Genomic DNA, 13,852 nt, shown 5'->3' on the forward strand with positions numbered 1-13,852 from the left:
TATCCTTTGTTTTGGGGAAATTTCAAATTTCATCATTGTCCCCATCAGAACAATGCTTTCTGCAATTTTATTTATTTATTTAGTTATTTAGTTATTTATTTAGGTGTGTTTAAAAAAAATAAAATTAAAAAAAAAGTGGCAGACCATATGTGGGTTGTTGTGTTTAAGTTTGCCAAGTAAAGTCAGAGGCCTTTTTTACTAGTTTCACATGCTCAGATGGTGTAAATTGAAACTCAATGGAGCTATGCCAATTTACACCACTTATAGATATGGCGTATTTTCTCTGTTTGGCCTGAAGGGCTGGGACTACATCAGAGCAGAGATAGTGACCTTGTTACTCTTATTTAAAGGTAGAATGTTTATTTAGCTGTTCTAATGTTTCTGTCTCTCATGTTGGAAAATGAATGCTTTTAGGGTCTCCCTTCGTTTGCTGCCTTCTCACTGGGATTCTGAAAGGCCTATTCTTCAAAAATTGGGTTGCCTGCTGTATGCCACTTTAATTTTTAGGAAACCAAATCTCTATGAAAGCAATTGCATTGTCTCAGTCAGTTCACTCAGGCACTCCAAACCGCATGATTATTTTCTCTAAGTAAATTATCCACCAATTCAAAGCAAAAGTGAAGTGATTTGTTGGCCTTGAAAAGTGATAGATTTAGACTCGAGTCAAATTTTCAAGAGCCCCTGGAATGGGTTGACCACACAAAATATCTTTGCACTCAGAAACTCTCATGTTTATGCATAGAAATTCAGGTAATGGCATGTGCTGCTGCCCAGTTAGTCATGTCATTCCCTGATTTTCTGGTGCAAACACATGCTTGGATACCCAAATGAGGGGGTGTTCAAGAATAGCAGAAGCATATGCGCTGTCTTGCTCTTTCAAATTTTCTCCTCAAGATTGATTTGCAGAGGTGCCAGTAAAGAGTCACTTGCTTGTTTCAAATTGCAGTTTTGGCTTCAGGATTTTTCACCTGTATTCTAATTTTGACCTGCCTAGTATCCAGTGAAGCTACAGCTAATTATATATTGTCTATCCTTTCCTCATTCTGTTCAAAGAACAGATACTAAATTATGCAGTCTGTGATCCAGCAGGCATTATGGAAACTTACTGGGATGATTCTGGTAATTAACTGTCCAATTTATAGAATTACAGAATTAGTGGGTGAGCGGGACAAGATGTAATATACTTGAAATTTAGTAATTTGATACCATGTCACATTAAATTTTAGTTGAAATCAAATTAGCTGGTTAGAAGGACTGGTGGTCTGAAAAATGGCCAAAACACTCTTAAAAATTGAAAAATTCTGATATATTGAGTTGGAGGAAAATGTCTAGTGGGATATCACAGAGATCTGTGTTAGGGTTTTGAGATGGACTCAAAATGTTGAAAAGATGGTATGGCCATTTCATGTAACCCAAAGCTACGGGTCTGTGGGTTTAAATATTATTCACATGCGTTTTGCTTTATCTTATGCTAGCATTTTCTATCACAAACAGTGCAGAGAAATTCTCTGCACCTGGGTGTCACTGGGGGGAGACGTATTCACCAAAGCTGATAGGCTATTGAACCAAAAATAGCTCCGAGTCCTGGGGCCCTGGTCTGTAGTATCTTGCCTCATGCATCCTCCATGCACAGCGCTTATCAGTTCTAAATTGTAATCCCTTCTCTTTTTCTGTTTCAATATTTCAAGCTCTTGCAATTTTATCAAATGTCTCAAGATATTTGGGGGGGTTTAGGCATCTCAATGAATTTTTTATTTCTGCTTTCAATACTGCAAAGTTTTGCCCTCTACCCAAAATGGCACCATCTCCCATTACTGTCAATAGGACTGAAGTCAGAGGTGCCCTTGGCACGGTAGCCATCATGTCCTTTTACCCTTTGCAGAGGAAAATGATGTTCCAATTCTCTCCAATGGGGCTGAAGTCAGGCTGTTCTCAGGAGATGGCAATCCCTTAGTCACCATGTGAGGGCCTGGCAGGGGCCAGAAATGAGGCTGTGAGGGAAATTGGGAATAGGAATGTGTTAAGAAACAGGGCAGGAAACTGAGGAGACAGGGAAATACGGGCAGCAGAAAGCACACTGTGGGCATGCAGAGGTACATGGAGAGCAGAACAGAGGCAAAGGATTGGCGCAGGGAAGTATGGTAAGCAAGAGGCAGACTGAGGCTTTGTCTAGGCTAGAATAAAAGGTATGATGTTGTAGTGTGTTAGGTAATGCATCTTACCAGCATGTTTTAAGAGACTAGTGCAGAAAAAGCAGTGTATTCTTTAACATGTGATAAGCTGATCTAGTTTTAAAGCCTAGGGAATTTAAGTTGATCAGTTTAGCACATGTTAAAGAATATACACTGCTTTGTTTACACTAGATTCTTAAAACTCGTTTAGTTCAAACACGTTAGGTAATCCATTCTAACACACTTTTTACTCTAGCCTACATAATGCCTAAGAGGGCGTGTGTAGGGGAATTGGGGTCAGGAGGAAATTGAGGGGGCACAGGGAAATGTGGCAGGTAGGAAGAGTATGAAAGGCAGAAGACTGTGAGGGGAAAGGAAAGGAAATATGGGAGCCAAGTGAATGTAGGGGGGTAGGTGGGAGACTGGGGGACCATGAATTGGGCAGCTCTCTAGCCTGTCCAGTTATGGAGGGAAATAGAAAGGGAATGGTAGTTCCCTGCATCGCAGGGCGTAAAATTGAATAGAGTCCATCTTCTCATAGAGAACAGGGAGGACAACATTTTTCTGTGGGCATTTGAAGTTTTATTTTGAATTTGAGGTGATTGTTCACAAGTTGGGTATGGGCATCCTCTAAAGGTGAAAAAATCAGAAACGATGAAAAACAATGTGATTTATTTAATTTTTTAAAAATCTTGTCATGTTGCACTCTATATGATTTTAGAAAGTATGCCAATGAGTATGAATATAATGTAACTGGAATATGCTTCATGTAAAAGGTCTCTTGTAAGGTATCATTACAAAGCTTATAATCTACTGAGTGTGGTCATCCTATTTGTATAAATGTATCACTCTTGTATCGGAAACTAGAAATATGAAATATAACTCTGGGGGCCTATTGTAATTATGCAAAGTGTGGGCCATTAATGGTGGTTTGGAATCTTGATGGCTCCCGTTAACCAGGACAATTGTCTGTAGATGGCTCTGTTTTACTTGTGTGTCTTCCTGTATACATGTGTGCTGCCAAGTGAGTAATGAAGTCTTACAGTGACATGTGATCATGTCACCTGAACTGGAATCCATCTTTAACGTTGTGCTTTTCCATTGAGAAGTTGGGGGTGGGAACCCAGAGGGACAAAGGATTCCTGCCTTATGCAAAAGATATATAAGTGGATGGAAACAGAGATGCCAACTTCTCCTGGCGCCGGTGGGTGCTTGATCCTCCCGCCCTGGCCCTGCCCTGACTCCACCCTGGCCCCACCCACCCCCATTCCAACTCCTTCCCCAAAGTCCCTGCCCCAACTCTGTCCCCTCCCTGCCCCATTGGACTCCTTCCTCAAATCCCTGCCCTGGCCCTGCCTCTTCCCCGCCTCCTCCCCTGAGCGCACTGCATTCCCGCTCCTCTCCCTTCCCTCCCACAGCTTGTTATACAACAAAGCAGCTGTTTTGAGGCGGCAAGCACTGCGAGGAGAAGCGGGGACACAGCACGTTCGGGGAGGAGGCAGAGGGCGGGGGGGCGGGGCGGGGAGCTTGGCTGCCAGTGGGTGCTGAGCACCCACCAATTTTTCCCTGTAGGTGCTCCAGCCCCGGAGCACCCATGGAGTCGGTGCCTATGCCTATGTGTGGAACAGAGAAAAATGGGCAGCCATCATGAGAAATCCCCTACCTACCACCTGAGCTGGAACAAGGGCTGTACCGGGGAAAGGACTGTGCCCAGACTAGGAAGGTGTCCAGTCTGTGGAAGAAACTTATTGAAACATCTCAGAGGTGAGATTTTATATGTATTCAGTTTTATTACTGTATTAGACTTAGATTTGCGTGTTTTATTTTATTTTACTTGGTAATTCATTTTGTTCTGTCTGTCACTACTTGGAACCACTTTAATCCTACTTTCTGTATTTAATAACATCACTTTTTACTTATTAACTAACCCAGAGTATGTATTAATACGTGGGGGAGCAAACAACTGTGCATCTCTCTCTCTCAGTGTTATAGAGGGTGAACAATTTATGAGTTTACCCTGTATAAGCTTTATACAGGGTAAAACGGATTTATTTGGGGTTTAGACCCCATTGGGAGTTGGGCATCTGAGTGTTAAAGACAGGAACACTTCTGTAAGTTGCTTTCAGTTAAGTCTGCAGCTTTGGGGCATGTGGTTCAGACTCTGGGTCTGTGTTGGAGCCGACTGGCGTATCTGGCTCAACAAGACAGGGTGCTGGGTTCCCAGGTTGACAGGGAAAGTAGGGGCAGAAGTAGTCTTGGCACATCGGTTGGCAGTTCCCAGGGGGGTTTCTGTGATCGAACCCATCACACTCATGATCTGTAAACAATCTCCTCAATTTTTGAGGTCTGAGTCATGATTTTTGAATGCTCGAGTTTGGCAATACTGCTGTGTCCCAAATCTAACAACTGTGCTCTTGCTTGCACATTTACCAGTTTATAGGACTCATCAGCTAGAAAAATAAACAGATGATAAAACAGTCAAAGTTAGGATCAAATTAAAAAAATACAAAATAGGAAGTGGTGTTATATGAAGTGTGTCTCTTCTGTTGTACAATCTCTTCTTTGTTATATACCTGGAGGTTTTCAGTTGGAACAGGCCACAAAGTTGGCTGTGGTACAGTTATCATTAACTGGAAATAAAAGCACATGAATAAAAATTATAGACCATTACTTTTCAATATGTGAAAAAGGTTGATTTTTAATGTAGTCCAATACCTCATTTAATATTTTTAATCAGATATGGAAAGCCTTCAATATCTTGACACAAAGTGAAGATTATAACATTTTAAAAAATTGTTTTAATGAGAATACCTTGGGTAGACTGCATGCATAAAGGTATCAGTTTTCTATTCAGGATATTAGTCTTTAGGAATCAGGTTCATCAGTGTTAATCAGAAGCCATATCCGACCTCTTGGTCTTTTCAAAAATTATGATATTGCTCTGCATAAATGATAGTCTCTCGTCTCAAGTACTTCTGTTTCACATTTTGAATTTTACTGTAAATTATTTGTGAATTATATTACTGTAGATAAAAACCTAATGTACTGAGCAGAAGTACAGAGAAATGTGATACCATATTATAGAGGAAAAAAGGCAAGAAAGCAAGTGCCTCTTATTTCTAAAAAAATTTTATGCTAGAAACAGAAATATAAAAACTGAGATGGCAGGTAAGCCTTTGTATTAGAATTGCATTTTTAAATACAATATTGTAGTCTATATGTTAGTTTTTATTATTATGCTGAAAACATGAGTTTAAAATATGCATTGTCCTCTGATAATTCTGCCTTGCTTAGTAGAGTGAAACAAGAAAATCCAGGAATTTGAGAATGAGAAGTGACTACTAGTCTAATGGTGTAAAGCAGTTTTTTGTTAAATATGTGAACTTATTTATATGAAATTCAGATAAGAGCATATTTGGAACACTTTTTTTATTCCACTTCATAAGGTGTTTACACAATTTCTGCAAAAGTTATGTATAATGAACTACACGTGGAGTTCCATATTCCATTCTTCCTCAGTTCTCACTCAGGCAAACTCCTATTGAAATCAATGGGAAACTCACTGTGATTGGCCATATTAAAGTAATTACTTGCCGCATTTAGAGCTGGGTGAAATTTTTTTCAGCAAAAATGCAGATTCATCGACACCAAAATATTTTACGAATTTGTGTCAGTTTTGTTAAATTTGTATACAAAAACAAAAACAAATTTCTGAAAAAATTTAAATGTTTCCTTTTGACATTTTTGACACAAAACATTTTGGTTGGATTACTTGATGATTATCTGTTCTGTTCATTCTCTCTGAAGCACCTGGCACTGGCCACCGTCAGAAGACACGATACTGACCCAGTATGGCTGTTCTTATGATTTTTTTATTCAAAATTACTTTTCGTTTTTTGAAATTTTCTTCAATTTTATTTTTAATAACATTAACACATGCTCAAAATTGAAACAAAATGTCTAGTTCAACCCAGTATTTTTTCTTATTTGTTTCGGAATTGCCAGTGAACTGAAGCATCCATTATCTCCCAGTTGTATTCTCAGCAGTGTCTGGCAGCAGGCATTAGCCACCATTCTTCAATGGTGCATGTTAGTTATGGATGTCATTAGGGATAATATTTTCTCAGTCAGTTTTATTCAAGGATGTTGGAATAAACAAAACAGCAACAACGAAAAATTAAACAGTAGACCAGCAGTTTTCAAACTGTGGGCTGGGACCCCAAAGTGGGTTGCAACCCAATTTTAATGGAGTTGCCAGGACTGGTGTTAGACTTGCTGGGGCCCCAAGGCGGAAGCCCGGGGCCAAAGCCCGAGCCCTACTGCCTGGGGCCAAAGCCCAAGGGCTTCAGCCCTGTGTAGCAGGGCTCAGGCTTCGGCTTCAGCCTGGGTGGTGGGTACCAGGTAACAGGCCCCCTGCCCAGGGCTGAAGACCTTGGGCTTTGGCTTTGGACCCCCCACCCAGGGCGGTGTGGCTCAGGCTTTGGACCCCCCTCATGGGGTAATGTAGTAATTTTTGTTGTCAGAAGGGAGTGGTGGTGCAATGAAGTTTGAGAACTGCTGCAGTAGACATTCATGTGTGAAAAACTAAATGTGACTACATCTCATTTAACAGTAATGTCATGACTGGGACATGGGTAGTCAGGCCTAGTGGTCAAAGTGGGTATCAGGCCGGGTTGGGTACTAGAAGTCAGAGTCTGAGACAGGCTAGAGGGAAAACCAAGAGTCAGGTGTCAGAAGACAGGCAGAGTTGGAGGCCGTAGTCTTGGGTCGCTTACACGCAGGGTCTCAAGCAGAGACAGGCAGGCAGTCTGTTTTATTGCTCAGACAACTCCCTGTCACAGCTTCCTGGTTTAAGTGCTGGCATCAGCCAATCAGTGGGCTGCGAAGAGCTGCCACTCAGGTGCTGGTTGATGGTACTTCCTGTTGAGCCTAGCCTCACAGCATCCTCCCGCACGAGCCTAGCCCAAGCCTCCTGTGGTGATGTGGCGGTGTAAGTGGTCCAGAACCCCATGGTCCCAGCTTCTAGTCTGGCAGGTTCTTACAAGTAGAAACTCTAGTAGATGGGGAAAAATTGTCATAATCAATACTTGTGCTCTCACCATAAAGACTGTGTATCAGTCAAGAAAATGGAAGATACTCTGCATCATCACAAAGAGAGGCAAAGGTCTGCAGTTTCATACAAGAACTCTGATTCTCTCTGTCAATGCTAACTTCAGGGAAACAGTAGAGAACAGCACTTTCTTCTTCAGTGCTGCTAAACAACTAGCAGGGTTGGGAAATGAACCAAAGTTTTTCTCCTCCAAAACCTGTTGTGTTGAATTATGTCTCATACAGGCAGGAACAAAAAACTGATGAGCAGTTGAAGGTGATTTTTGGATCCAACTAATGTGGACACACTAACGATAAGTCAGTAATTCTTTTGAGATGATTTAAGATTTGCCAAAAGAGGTTGGAAGTTTGGTTCTGTTATGTAATGGAATTAAGTGTGGTGAGAGTCTTGTAACAGTTGTCAATTTTACTGAAGTACTGCAGTGTTTGGGAAGCCATTCTACAATCAGAGAATTTGAGTACCATACTATGAGTAGTTAGGGTTGCCAGTTTTGGTTGGATGTATTCCTGGAGGTTTCATCAATCTTTAATTAAAGATTAAACTTTAACTCCTGGAGACTCCAGGGCAATCCTGAAGGGTTGGCAACTCTGTGAGTCATAGGAGCTAGTTGCAAATCTTTTCTTTCCCAGATATTAATGGGAAGGAGTTTAGCAAGCTACATGCATCAGGAGTAGATCAAGAGTGCAATTTGACTGTGGAACATTAAACATGACTTTTCACAAATAAAAGTTATTTTCTCTCAATAAGAATTAATCGACAACAAATACACAAAACATTGCTCAGATATCTGAAACAGTCATAGGTTTATTTAAGTCCTTTGAGTGCATGTGTGGGGGATGTATAGAGCTTTGTGTTTTTACTTAGGAGAATGCAATAGTACAGGTTCCAAAGATGGAATGGGCGAGTAGTGTGTTGAAAGTCTCAAACAAACATAGGGTGAACCAAATGTGCTAAGACTGTTGTATGGTAATCGTTGTTTGATTAAGTAAACTAAGATGGCTTTCATGAATTCCTCTTCTAGGATCCTGCAAACATATAGTAACTTTACACCTGTGCGCAGACTCATTGAACTCAGTGGGACTAATGCATAAAGTTACTCATCTGACAGTGTTTGCAGGAACAAGGCCTTGTTTTATAAGCTTTTATTGATATCTATCTTAGTACTCTCTACTTTTTACTATTTCCATCCCCAGCAGATCAGTTTCATTTCCCTTTCGTATCAAATAACCATTTTTTTTTGGTGGAGAAAAATGCTACACAAACATATTTAACATCTTTGAAAAATCAAGAACTATATTGCTTTGCTTCTAAATGTTTTGCATGTATCCCTTTCCATATGGTGTTTAATCTACATTGGTTGCTATGGTGAGTTACTTGTTGTTCCTCATTAATCTTGACTAGTATGATAATCACTGTAGGAAAATCTCAGATAACTGGAAATATAAGTTATGAATGTCAAGGGACTTCCTTAACTTATGCATCTTCTTGCCAGTTTTTCCCAAGTTGGTTTTTTGTATTTAATAAAAGATGTATATTTTGAGCATTGTAACAAGGGTCTCTTTTACTCAACTCCACTTGTCAGTAAAATTGATCTTTCCTACAGGTATCAGTTGGAAAGGTTGTTGGTGCCATTAGGCATATCCCTAGATAACTCAGGAGGGTAGAAAAACACAGTGTTAATGAAGCTTTTCTGTACCAGGCCTGAATGGACCAAAGTTATTTTATGCTGGTCTAAGAGTCCCTTTATGTTAAACTCTAGTTGAATTCCTAAGTCAGCATTTAGAATGGAATGTGTAACTGCTCCTTATCAGTGGAACACGGACAGCAGAAGATAGTAAATAGGGGCCCTACTTGTGTTTAGTTTAGGAAAAGGGGAGACAAGGTAATAAATTCAGAAGTAAACCAAGGTAACAGCCTTGAAAAGTTACAAGATAAATTGTTTGCTGTCAAGGATGATTTAATCTGTTTGATGTAATTGTTAACTATACAAAGTGCCTATTATATGGGAGGGGACTAGAAGGGGGGTGAGTGGGCAATGGGGGGTAATGAGAATGCCTTGTTGAAATCATGTATAAGAAGGGACACACAGCTTGTATCTGGGTGTGCAGGATTTGAGATTGTAAATACCTCCCTGGCACCTTACTTGAGCTCAAATAAACTTTTTCTGCATTCTCCACCCTGGTGTGATAATTAGTGCGACGCACACCGGGCAACGAACCACTGTTTGCTGCCTCAGGCCTTTTTGGGCCGGCAACAAGGTTGCCACTTTTAGGATGAGAAAGAGAGCTTAATGAATGTCAGAATTCTGTATTTTATTAGGAAAAAGTGCATTCCACCTTTTCCCCCTAAATGAACTGGATGTTTTTGCTTTCTGAATCCTCTCTAGAGTTCAGTTATACAGGATTGCAGTGCTTTTTTAGTGCTGCATATTAAGATGATAACATTGTTGATAAAAGAATTAAGATTTCTAGAACTGAAAACATGTTTTAATTAAACAGAAATTTGGTAGATCTTTTAAAATCAATCTGTAGTGCTTCATATGATAATGAGTGGATGTAAAACAAGTCCTGACTGCCAAATATAATCTAAGAAACCTTCTTAATGAAATATGTCTCACAGGCTACTTGTATATTTGCACTGTTAACATTCACTGTTTTGAATTACTGGAACTGCATTGGGATGTTTTAAAATTTAACACAAGTTCTGGATCTTGTGATCCTGCAGGGCACACAGCAGGAACCACAAGTTGCTGCTCTTTAGTGCAATGTAAGTGAAGGCTACTTGTGGACTCACATAAGATTTTAGCATAGAGCATTGTTCTCTCCAATGAGCAGAGTTCTCAAGCTCCCATTGTATCTGCTCTATGACTTTTAAGAACATGGATTTTAAAAAAGAGGTTGGATGGATGTGTGTGGAGCATGCCAGATTTTAGGAGACAAGTTTAGATGCAAACTTAATCTTGTCAATGAAGTGCTTAGATACATGCCATCCTGTAAGGCCTTACTCCTGATACTAGGCCGAAGTAACTTGACAAGATACAGCAGTGCTCGTATTCACGCAGGACTGGGTTCCTCTGTTCCAGTAATTATAATGATAATCCCAGTCTACTCTTATACTTTGCCTTGTACTCATATGCACATCAATTTGTGCAGGAGCAAGCCCTAAGGATGGCCTAGGCTTTTTTTAAATTATCCATGAAAAAGGTTTCCCTGTCTTGGTCTGTAGTTTCTTTTCCCAGTCTTTAATTAATTAGAGTGACATGAAGTTGCTGTCTCTGAATATATGAGTCACTTAGGGTCAGATATGATTGAGGAGCTGGAGAACCAAAGGAAAATGTGTAGGGCTGGACAGAGCACTGATAATTTCAACCAAAGAAATGACCAACGTGTGCCATTTGATAAATGGAGTTAAAAAGGTCAGATCTCCAATAATCATGGTTAATGCATCTAGCAGAGTCAAAGACCATATACTGTTGGTCACACATTCAATTACTGTTAATGAAAACAAAACATCCCCAATATTTGCACACCATATTCACCTTGCACATCTTACAGTTTAATTTCCTTAGTGTTTCAAAATACAGAAGATCTATCCTTATGGAGCTACAAAATAGCTTCCCAAAAAAGCAATTAACAGGTGGGGGGTTTTTTATTGAAAAAAAGTTCAGAAAAGATAAATAACATAGGCATCTGATTTCCTGTCACTCTTGGTTAACTTTGTATGAAAATGGATAGCTTCCAAATTAAAGCAGGCACCAGTCTGTCTGAAGAAAAATGCATCTGTAAAGAAGTATGTACATTATGTATTCATACAATTCCAAATTTCTTAATTGTATTTGATATATGTAACAATTTAATGTACTGAAATATGGTACCATATTATTTCATGCGTTAAAATCAGAATGCAGGATACTGTAGGCTCAAGTTATTGTATAGAATAGCATACTACCGCCTCCTCTCAACCCACTCCCAATAACAAAGAGGTAATGTTGTATGCTGCTGCACTACATTGCTTTATCAGTGAGAGAAATATATGACACAATTCCTGCTGATCAAGTTATTACAGTTACTCTCATTTCTTACAGCAGATATTAAATATTTAAGTAAGGTTTATTTGTGAGGGAAAATGAATGTAGAAACTATGAGGGAAGTGGAGAAGAACCACAGATTCCAGATTGTTGAGGTCCAGCATTTTCTATCCAAACCAATCTGTTGGTGAAAATTGCTATTCATATCCTTCTGTATTTTCTGCAAATAGCTGTAATGGAGGTTGGTGCAGTGAAAAGATTATATCTTGTTTACACCCACATGTAACCCACCACATGTTCAAGAAGTGACAGACTTTAAAACCGCATCTCTGTATTGTAATTTTTTTTAAGTTGTAGTTGAATTTTTTTTCTTGTGCATACTAGAGATTATTATTACAGTTCAAATAGCTACAATTCCATCCAGAAAAAAATATCTATTTTTGCACTTATATATTCCAACATGTTAGATACTCAACCATATTCAGATACTCAGTTGGTGCAGCTTCGTGCAAATAGAACTGTACCTCATGAGAACAGGTAGAGAAAGGGTTTTTCTGATTGAGCAACTGTGCCTGACTAAAACCCATAATTAAGAAAAAGTAGATTTGGCTAAAATAAATAGAATAACTATGGGTTGGCACTCATATTCTTTTCTCTTGAAGGTTGAATTACATCCTAGAGGACAAACTGACTCATATTTTTACCTTTAAGTGAAATCCTTACAACATCCTTACCTTTCAGACTACAGACTCGGAACACAACAGCAGTGTTTACATCCTATTCCAAGGAGAATGTGCCAATCATCTATTTCTTAGCCTTTTTGTATAGCAAATACCATATATGTTTCATATAACTTGACGCTGTTGTATAAATCAAGAAGCGACTGGCGTAGACTGAATCCATATAGCATATAGTCTCACAATTATTAAAAAAGTCAGACTATGACAATCATCCTCTTGCCAGGGAATAAAAGGAAGGTGTGATATCAGCTGTGATGCATTGGGAGTGTAATCAATATTCTCATTTAGTCATCCAAAATAAATTGTATTATGATATGAACGAAAATGGGGATAGGAGGTAGATGCAAGCTCCTTGAAAGCAAATCAGGTGTAAAACATATTTGGCATGTAACCATATAAACCTGTTTGGATTTTCTCTAAAACATATTGTATATTATCACATGAGACCTTGAAAATTAGTGCTGTGCGTACAATTATCTTTCTTGTTTTATGTCCCTTAGCTGTTGGGCAGACTGCATTAATGCTGCTAATGCTTCCATAGGTATGCAAGAGAGTGTGCAATGTACTTGGGCACATTTTCTTTCTATCTGAAATATACACAATTCTTTTCTGGTTAGATATTGTAGCTATTTGACCAGCTATGATAATATCCAGATAGCTGTACAAACCAAAATAAAATATACCTGTTGTATTATTATTATTATTAACACCATTTAGCCAAGGCTCTCAAAGTACTGTGTAAGAATTAATTAATGCTTAATAACTCTAAAATGGATGATATTAATCCCACTTACCGAGCAGTAAACTTAGGCACTATCAGGGGCAGTCACTTTGCCAAGGTCATACGTAAGTGTCATAATGAGGAATAAACCAAGCAGAGTTAACTCCCAGTTCCATGCTCCAACTTCTACGTTACAGAGATTTACATAATAATAGATTATAACATAAAATTCTTCCCTAGCCTTTATCTTGAAAGTGAAAGTTATAGAAAAGCAGAAGCAAAGAATTAATGTTACACTTGGAATTCATGGCTGTCTTATCACCATATTTCTTGATAAAAGTAGCTCTTTAGGTCAGTGAGACAGACACAGTTCCCATGTGGTTATGTCACTCATGGTTTACCTCTTCCATGTGAGTTATTCACTGATCATGCTCCTGTTTAAATTAATGGGAGTTTTGCCATTGACTTAATTGGGAGCAAGATCAGGGCCCAACACGAATGAATGTTATTTTTATACATAGTGAAAACTTCTTTTGATCAAGACAATATTGCTTGAGGGAAGACAATATGCTTACCTCATTTTTTTAAACTTTTTTATTTTGATATTTTTTGTTCCAGAAACAAAGATGTAATAATTCTGGTTGTTACTGATAGAAACTCAATATTTGCAATAGTAAAACAGTATCAAGATCAATTGCTGAAAATGGCAATTGAATTCAGAAATCCATTTGAAATGCTATACTTTATTCACCTGATAACTTTAAAGTTATGTCTTTAGAGCATCAAAGGAATTTCTGACCTATCCTAGATGCTTGATTGCCTTGTGTATGTCTTAAGTTTTCTGGTTTCCTGTTCAGAACCAGTTTCCTCACTGACCCTGAGTAAATAAATCCAAATTGTGATTTCATGATACTTATGCATTAGGAATTATGGCATATCTCTGCACATAACTTATAAAACTACCTCAATACACAGAAAAGAGACTATAAAATATACTGAAAGGAGATTTATCAGATATGCTGGTGACTGCTCTGTAAAGATCATGAGATGAAGAGCTGACTCTTAGGAAGTGCAACTAAAACT

General features: G+C 38.8%; 1 protein-coding gene across 9 annotated transcripts in view; it reads left to right on the forward strand.

Moving 5' to 3' along the window:
• AFF3 (AF4/FMR2 family member 3) overlaps positions 1-13,852 on the forward strand; it is a 561,464-nt gene that overhangs the window by 173,744 nt on the left and 373,868 nt on the right. The gene's annotated exons all lie outside the window — the stretch shown is intronic.

This window comes from Mauremys reevesii, linkage group 1 (assembly GCF_016161935.1).
Source record: "Mauremys reevesii isolate NIE-2019 linkage group 1, ASM1616193v1, whole genome shotgun sequence".
Taxonomy (NCBI): domain Eukaryota; kingdom Metazoa; phylum Chordata; order Testudines; family Geoemydidae; genus Mauremys; species Mauremys reevesii.